This window comes from Triticum aestivum, chromosome 3D, assembly GCF_018294505.1.
Source record: "Triticum aestivum cultivar Chinese Spring chromosome 3D, IWGSC CS RefSeq v2.1, whole genome shotgun sequence".
Lineage (NCBI taxonomy): Eukaryota > Viridiplantae > Streptophyta > Magnoliopsida > Poales > Poaceae > Triticum > Triticum aestivum.
This window is the reverse complement of record NC_057802.1, coordinates 334,974,052-334,982,100: the sequence shown is the minus strand read 5'-3', so window position 1 is coordinate 334,982,100 and position 8,049 is coordinate 334,974,052.

Below are 8,049 nucleotides of genomic sequence, written 5' to 3'. Positions count from 1 at the left end.
GCTACCTATATATGTATGTATGGATGAAACCTTGTATGCTTGTTGTTGGATATATTGGCTAGCTATATATGTTGCATATGGGCATTTGATTTGGTATGTGTATGTGTTGTTATGCTTGTTGAAAGTATTTTAAAATGTGTATGTGTCGGCATTCTGGGAATGGGGGTCCCCAGACTTGCCTGCCTGCGGCCCGCTGCGTGGCTAAGCCAGCAGGCCATACGGCCCATCTTCATCAACAAGGCATCCAAGACCCACGCGAGGGGCCAAGCCTCATGAGGCGGGCGACGCAAGACCTCCCCGGGAGTGGCCTAGTCAGGCAGGCTCACGAGGAGCGGAGATATCAAGGCGGGGCAAACCTCACGAGGCTCTCGTGACGTGAGCCATGACGATCGGTACCAGGCGGGCGCCAGCGCGCACAGCGTCCTTGTTTCCTCTTTGGTGCTAAGGAGGCCAGCGCAGGCGAGGAGTACCGAGGCATCAGGCAAAGGTTGCTATATCGATGCAACGAGACCAAGACCAGGAGGACGGCAAGACGGAGGTCATCGTGGAGCCCAAGACGGCGTCACCACCAGAGCCTTTCGCAGGCGAAGACCACTTTTGTCAGGATAGCTTGTACTAGCTGTCCCCCTTCAAATTTGCCCGCCGTTGTTGGCTCCCTTTCCGCTCAATATTTGGGAAGAGGACCAGGTCCTATATAAGTAGAGCTAGCCACCACAGTACGGGGCATCGAGCAGTCCACCCAGCTCTCCCCCGCTAAGTCACCAAGCACAAGAACACCTCAACCTCAGGAGGTCATTCTTCCCTCTGTACTGTTCATCATCAGCCCAAGAGGCAATCCACCACCACCACACTCGAGTAGGGTATTACACCACAATGGTGGCCTGAACTAGTATAAATCTCGTGTCTCTCTGTGTTGCGAGTTCGTCCGCGAGATCTTAGCGAGCTAGGGCGTAGATTGGTAGGAGGGAAAGACTTCGCGCGCACCCCAGTGTTTGAACCTTAAGGGTTTGCCGGAACCCCACATCCGACATTTGGCGCGCCAGGTAGGGGTGCGCCGTAGCCTCCCTCTCGTTGATCAGTCGCTCCGTCGCTCCGTCGTCTCCATGGCGGACGCACGCCGTGCTCGAGCTGAGCGTCGGGCTGCCCTCACTGCCCGCGTTGCTCAGACGACCCCCGTCGGCGGGCCACCTCATCGTTCTCCGTCTCCCACCGCCAACGCTGCCACCTGCCCGGCGGGGAACGAGCAGCAGGCGTCCTCGCTGCATCCATCGGTGCGGCAAGACGGCCGCACCGCCACTCCGTTGCTGACCCCGGCAGGTTCTTTGTCTCACGCACGCCGCACACCCATGGAGGCGCGGGCCGCGCTCCTCGCCGCAAACGAACTCCTGCGCTACCGCCCAGTCGACGACCTCTACGAGGAGTGGCTCAACCGCGTCGCCGAGCTCGTCCGCGCCGCAGGGGGCTACCCGGCCCCGTCCCTCTCTCTGCCTCACCCTCAACCAGCCACGGGCGATGAGGCTCATAGCGCGCCTCCATCACCTCTACCCCAAGACGGTGCCTTGGCACCAAGGCACGCGGCCCCACGACGTGATCCGCCACGCCAGGTGCCCGCGCACGAAGAGAGAAGCTGCCAAGAAATCCCGCGGCCGCGAGAACCTGCACCCGCGCTTCCCGCGCCGCCTCGTCAAGACCGCGCACCGCCCGCAGCGGCGCCGCGCAGACCTCGTCAAGACCAAGCTCCACCTCCAAGGCGGGCACCAGCAACCACGACTGGCTGTCGCGCTTTCACCCCCGAGCTGCGTAGCGTTGCTTGGCCAGGCAAGTTCAAGCCAGATCTGCCTCCTCGCTATGACGGCACCGCCGACCCCACGGAGTTCCTGCAGCTCTATGAGCTGAGCATCGAAGCAGCCAACAGCGATGAGAAAGTCATGGCGAACTGGTTTCCCATGGCTCTCAAGGATGGGGCCCGCTCCTGGCTCCTGAACCTGTAGCACGGCTTGATCCCCTCCTGGGACGAGATGCGTGACCGCTTCGTCGCCAACTTCCAGGGTACTCGTGGCCGCCCGCCGGCCGCGGGCGACCTGCGCCGCATCAAGCAACAACCGGGAGAGACCCTCCAGAAGTACATCCAGCACTTCAACAACACTCGCCTCAAGATCCCCAAGGTCACGGATGAGGCCATCATCTCCCCGTTCTCCGACGGCGTCCGCGACGTCAAGATGAAGGAAGAGCTCGCCATCCACGAGGAGCTCTGCACATCTCAGGAGTTGTTCAACCTGGCGACCAAGTGGGCATGAGCTGAGGAGGGGCACCTCTCTCTCCTCGAGCTGCCAGCCGCAGGCGCAGAGGAGAAGAAGGCCAAGGCCAAGGACGTGAAGCGCAAGGAGGCAATGGTGCTCGCAGCAGAGCCCGACACCAAGCGGGGCAGAGATCAGCCCGAGTCATCCAAGAACGGTCGACCGTTCTACGCCTTCCACAACCTGAACACCCACAACACCAGCGGCTGTCAAGAGCTCAAAGCCATACGGGAAGGACGCTTCGGTCGACGCCCCGGGCGCAACGACCGGGGCTACGGCCGTGGAGGAGGACGTGGAGGCGGACGTTGGGACGACCTTGGCCCGCGCCAGGAATGGCGCGACAGGCCTCGTGAGGACCGCTGGCAGGATCATCCTCGCGAGGGGGCCTGGAGGGACCCGCCTCATGAGGATCGCCCCCAAGGCAACGCCGGTCTTCCCCCACTGCCGCCGCCAAGATGGAACGATGACCACCATCAGGACGAGGGGGCTGGGGGCTTCCAGGAGCCGCGTGCAATCGCCTGCATCTTGGGCGGCGCCCAGGTCCCAGCCTCTCAACGCATCTTCAAATAGTTCGCTCGTGAGGTGAACGCGGTGCTGCCCACGCTCGAGGCCACGCGCCCGCTCAGGTGGTCCCAATGCGCCATCACTTTCAACTTGGCAGATCAGCTCAAGTGTGCGGCCACCGCTGGCGCCCTCCCGATGTTGTCCTCCCCAGTCATCAGCAATGTGCAGGTTACCAAGACCCTCATCGACGGCGGCGCAGGGCTCAACGTCCTGTCCGTCGACACGTTCGACAACCTCCAAGTGCCATATGAGCAGCTCCAGCCTACCAAACCTTTCTCAGGAGTGACCGACGGTTCCACCGCACTGATAGGGCAGGTCCGCCTGCCTGTCACCTTCGGAGAGCGCAAGAACTACCGCACCGAGCTCATCGACTTCGACGTCGCGCACATCCGCCTGTCGTACAACGCCATCCTCGGGTATCCGGCCCTGGCCAAATTCATGGCAGTCACCCACCACGGCTACAACGTCCTCAAGATGCCGGGAAGCGGAGGAATCATCACGGTCCCATGTGAAGAGAGGGACGCGGTGTGCTCCCTCGAGCGCGCCTTCCAAGCTCCAGCAATCGACGACCCCGACAGCAGGAGCGAGGGCCCTCCGGAGGCCATCCCCAAAAAGAAGAAGCTGCGCCGCGCAGGACCTCAGGAGGATGGTGTCGCGGCAGGAGCCTCGTCAGGATCAGCGTCCGTGCCGGGGGCGCCTCCCTCCATCGCATAGGAAGGCGCGCCCAGCACCCTCCTCGGGCAGGGCTCGGGGGCTCTCTTCTGGAGGGCCTCAGACCTTGCCAACCTCATGAGGGAGGCGCTTGGGCACCACTTGGAGGCGTGCTTCGCATCACGTATCCCTCAGGAGAGCACAGGGCAAGGAGTGCCCACCACTCAAGAGTTCATCACCAAGACCACTTAGGAGATGCAAGACGCAAGAGCCATGCGCGGCGATGGCCGCTCACGAGGCGTAGCTCCCCATCCAGGCGAGGATGCTGGGCTGCGTGTCTGCATCGACGTCCCAGGGCTCAACACGGCCGCATCTCAGGAGTGCTTCTGGCCTTCGCGTGTGGGCCGCTGTGAGGGCCCGCCACACAGCTACGTTCACATGCCCTTCGGCTTGCCGAGCATGGTGTCAGCCTATCACCACAACATGCGGCGTGTCCTGGCGGCTCAGGACGCCAAGTACCACGTCGTCCTGGAGGAGATGGAGACGGTCTTCGGGGAACCTCCCGAGGCTCAGGGCCCCGGTGGCTCATGAAGGGCCATTCCTTCGACGCTCACCTTCAGCTGCACCAACTCTACTTCATCTACAGAACCAGGTGACATCTTCCAAGCTCATCTAGCTGGGAGCGACCCTCGGGCTACATCATTCCCAGGCCACATGGGTCCGTCCCTGTGGCATGTATCCCTTTGCTTATGTCTTTAGCTTACCTTGCTGGGGGCGCCCCTCGGGCTGCATCATCCCCAAGTCGCTCGGGCCAGACCCAGTGGCATGTATCTTCCTGCATTTACCTAAGTTGATCTGCTTTCCGTACTTAACCTGCCCACGGCTGTCGCCGCTCGATCCCCGCCCATCACTGGTCTGTTCATCCTATGCAATTCGCTTGCGCGTTAAAAGGGGGGCTCCTGAGCATCGCGACTCAGGAGCTCTTACTGGCTCTCCAGCCCTCACCCCCTGGCATTGACCATGGCATCGCGACCTGGCATACCAGTGGCGGCTGAGCTCGCTCGAGGGCCGGGACCTGAGGACATAGAGTGCTTGCATCTAACCGCCTTCCAGGAACATACAGTCACCAAGACTCAAGACCAGGCGCAATCCGCCTTGAGGTAGGGCCTCGTGAGTCCCGCGCTGGCTCACGAGTGCCCAGATACACCTCGCAGCCCTGCCGTGCAAGCCACGTGTCAGGGCGGGGCTGTACACACCCTGGGGGCTCCTCCCGGAGGGGGGCCCCATCCCACGCCCAAGTGGAAGCACCATGCTCCGCGCTGGTTGTCGACACTGCCGAGGAGCGGCTATTCCCGTGCACAAGCGGAAGCACTATGCTCCGCGCTAGTGATAAACAACTGAGGGCGGCCCCACGGTCGTACCAACCTCAGGGAGCCCAGAGCTCAACGCCCAGCCTCACCGCAACGCCTCCCCTCGGGAGAGCCGCACGAGGGGGCTGGGCACGGGGGCTGCGCTCGGGTCACGCCCAAGCGCACGCCACCCAACCAGGTCTCCCGGACCTGGGCGTCGCGCGCCCCTCCCGAGGCCTCGGCGAGGGCAGGTATGGAAATTGTTTGCACGTCAAGGGGGACTCCTGAGCATCGCGACTCAGGAGCCTAACTGATCACGTAGCCCCTCACTCCTTGGTCCGTCCTGGTCTCCGGTCGGCTCAATGGCGGTTGAGGTATGCGCAGGGCCAGGCTCTGCCGATGTAGAACATTAATCTATCCTCACGAACTCTCCCTATATGTTGTTTGCGCGTCAAGGGGGACTCCTGAGCATCGCAACTCAGGAGCCTAACTGGTCACGTAGCCCCTCACTCCTTGGTCCATCCTGGTCTCCGATCGGCTCAATGGCGGTTGAGGTATGCGCGGGGTCGGGCTCTGCCGACGCAGAACACAAAGCAAATAGGAAGGAAATCGCAAAATCTCGAAGCAAATATTACAAACACATTGTCCTCACGATATCAAATGAAAAGTCTAAACGCCTCCACGAGGCCTAATGCATGCTGCAGGAACAAAGCGGGAGAATAGCCGCGGGTCACTCCCGAGCAACGCCATCACCTGCGGAAGGTGCCACTTCGTGAGCGACATCGTCTTCTCCTTCACCACCAGCTGTAGGATCGGCGACATCGCCGAACAGAGGAGCGGAGACAAAGCCGCGGAACTTCTTCAGCAAGGCCTCCACTTGACCTTGCACGGCTGCGGCAGCGGCCTCGTATTGGTCTTCAGCGACAGGCTCCAGCAGCTCGTCAAGACAAGCGTTGGCGTCGCGAAGGTGCAGGTGGCTAAAGATGCCGGTCAATGCAGCTGAAGACAGGACGCGAGCTTCTGCCTCCGCCATGGGATCGAGGCCATCAACGACCTCCTGAAGCGCCTTCACCAAGAGAGGAAGCAACCGGGCGGGGCCGTCCTCATCAGTGGCTAGCGACTTCTCCAGGCCGTGCTCGTAGAGCGTCTTCAGCGCCTTGTGAGATCTCTTCTCGAGGTCGGCAAAATCCGCGCATTCTTCGGTCAGGACTCGTGCCTTGGCGTCGAGATCGGCCTCCCTCGTCTTTGCCTTCCGCTCCAGTTCTTCCAACCGGTTGCGCTCAGCGGCCTGCGTCCTCCCCAACATGGTTCTTGACGGCTTCCTCCCAGGCCTTCACCTCCTCCTCCTTCGCTTGGCAACAGCATGATTCCTCGGCGTGCTTGTTGCGCAGGCTCATCAACTCGTCCTCCAGCTCTCGGTAGCGGTCGAGGGCGGCCTTGGCGTCCTTCAGTGCCGCGTCTCGGCCAGCCGCTGCAGTAGCAGCGTTCTGCTTCTCCATTTTGGAGGACGCCGCGGCCTGACTCAGCGTCGCGCGTACCGCCAAATCGGAGTGAAGCCAGCCAGAGGCCTGCTCCAGGCGCCCGGCCACCACGCACGGGTCCGCGCTCAGGAGATCTGCCTGCAGCTGGGTCATCTCCGAAAGGGCACGCTCCAAGACGGAAGCAGAGGCAGAAGAACCAGGAAGCAGGGGCACAGCAGCGGAAGGAGGCGACACCGTCACCAGGCCGCATGAGATTGCAGGTTCCGGAGCAGCTGGGATCTCATCAGCTGCGCCAGACGCTGGCGCTTCTGGAGACAGCGGGGCCACGGGGGCTGACTCCACACGACGATGTTCCTCCTGGCCTCGCGAAGACGACCGGGCTGGGGAGATACGGGCGCTGCTACCCTCTCTCTCGGCGGAGGGAGGCACGGCTGCCGTATCCTCCTTCCTCTTCTTCGCCGAAGGCGCCGGCCTGATCAATCAAGGGTGAGCGTCAGGAAATAACGAGTACCAGCAGGGATAAGGCGAAGCTCGAGACACCTACCGGTCCACCGCGAAGTACTCCACCCTCCTCTTGGGGAGCTTGAAGCCTGAAAGCGTCGGGACCTGGGGAGTAGGTGTGCGGGCTTCGGCGGCAGCAGGCGAAGCAGCGGCAGGGCCAGAGCCAGCCCCAAGAGGCGTCGGGGCGGAGGCGGCATCGCGAGACACTAGCAATGACCTGCCCCTGGTCGGGATGAGGAGTTTCTCCCTCACCTCCTGGTGGGCGTCGACCTCGGCGTCGTCAGGCAAGGCGCGGAGGATCTCGGCCTTGCTCAGAGGGGAAGTCTCCCCCACCTCTTCCAGAGTCTTCTCGGAGTCCACCTCCTCTTCCCCCTCCCCGTGGGACTCATCAGAGGACACCTCTACCGGTTTCGGCGGTGCAGGGGCCCCAGAGAGCGCCGGCGGCACCAGCCCGCGCGCGTCAAAGGTCGGCCTGGAGGCGACAAATTCCTCCCGGTCCCTGCGTTGGAACATGGGAACGAAGGCACTTGGAGGATACTCCTGGTTGTCCCCAACTATGAGACGCAGAACAGCGGCCAATTCATCGTCAGGCAGGGCCCACGGCCTCAAGCGGGTCTTGTTTCCTTCTTCTTCAAGATCCCATAGGGGGCGCGCGCGCCTGGAGCGGGGCAACTCACAGCGTCAAGAACTCCCTCAGGAGCACGACCCCCATCACCTTGGCCGCCCTCGCGTTGCCCGGCTTCAAGTCGGTCATCATCTGCCCCAACACTAGCGATGCCCGCTCATCGGCAAGCTCTGCCTTGGGCCACCCCCCGTTGGAAGAGGGCGCCGCCATAGGCAACGCCAGACGCGGGTCGGCGCGCTTGGGGTCCATCATAACCCATTTGGACCGAATGTTGTCGGCCCTCTTCCCGGTGCTCGAGATCGAGTTGGCCTTGCCGCAGGCGACGAAATTAGCGCACCCGGAGATGTGCGTCTCGCTGACACGAAGGAAGAAGAAATGGCGCAGGAGCGCCACGGACGGCATCACGCCCAGGTACACCTCACAGTAGTAGGCGAAGATGGACAGGAGGAGGACAGAGTTGGGATGGAGATGCAACGCCTGCAGCCCGTAGTGGTCGAGGACTTCATAAAAGAAATCAGAGAAGGGAGGAACCAACCCGACGGCAACACTGCTTGAGAAGAAGGGGAAGAAGGTGCTTTCCT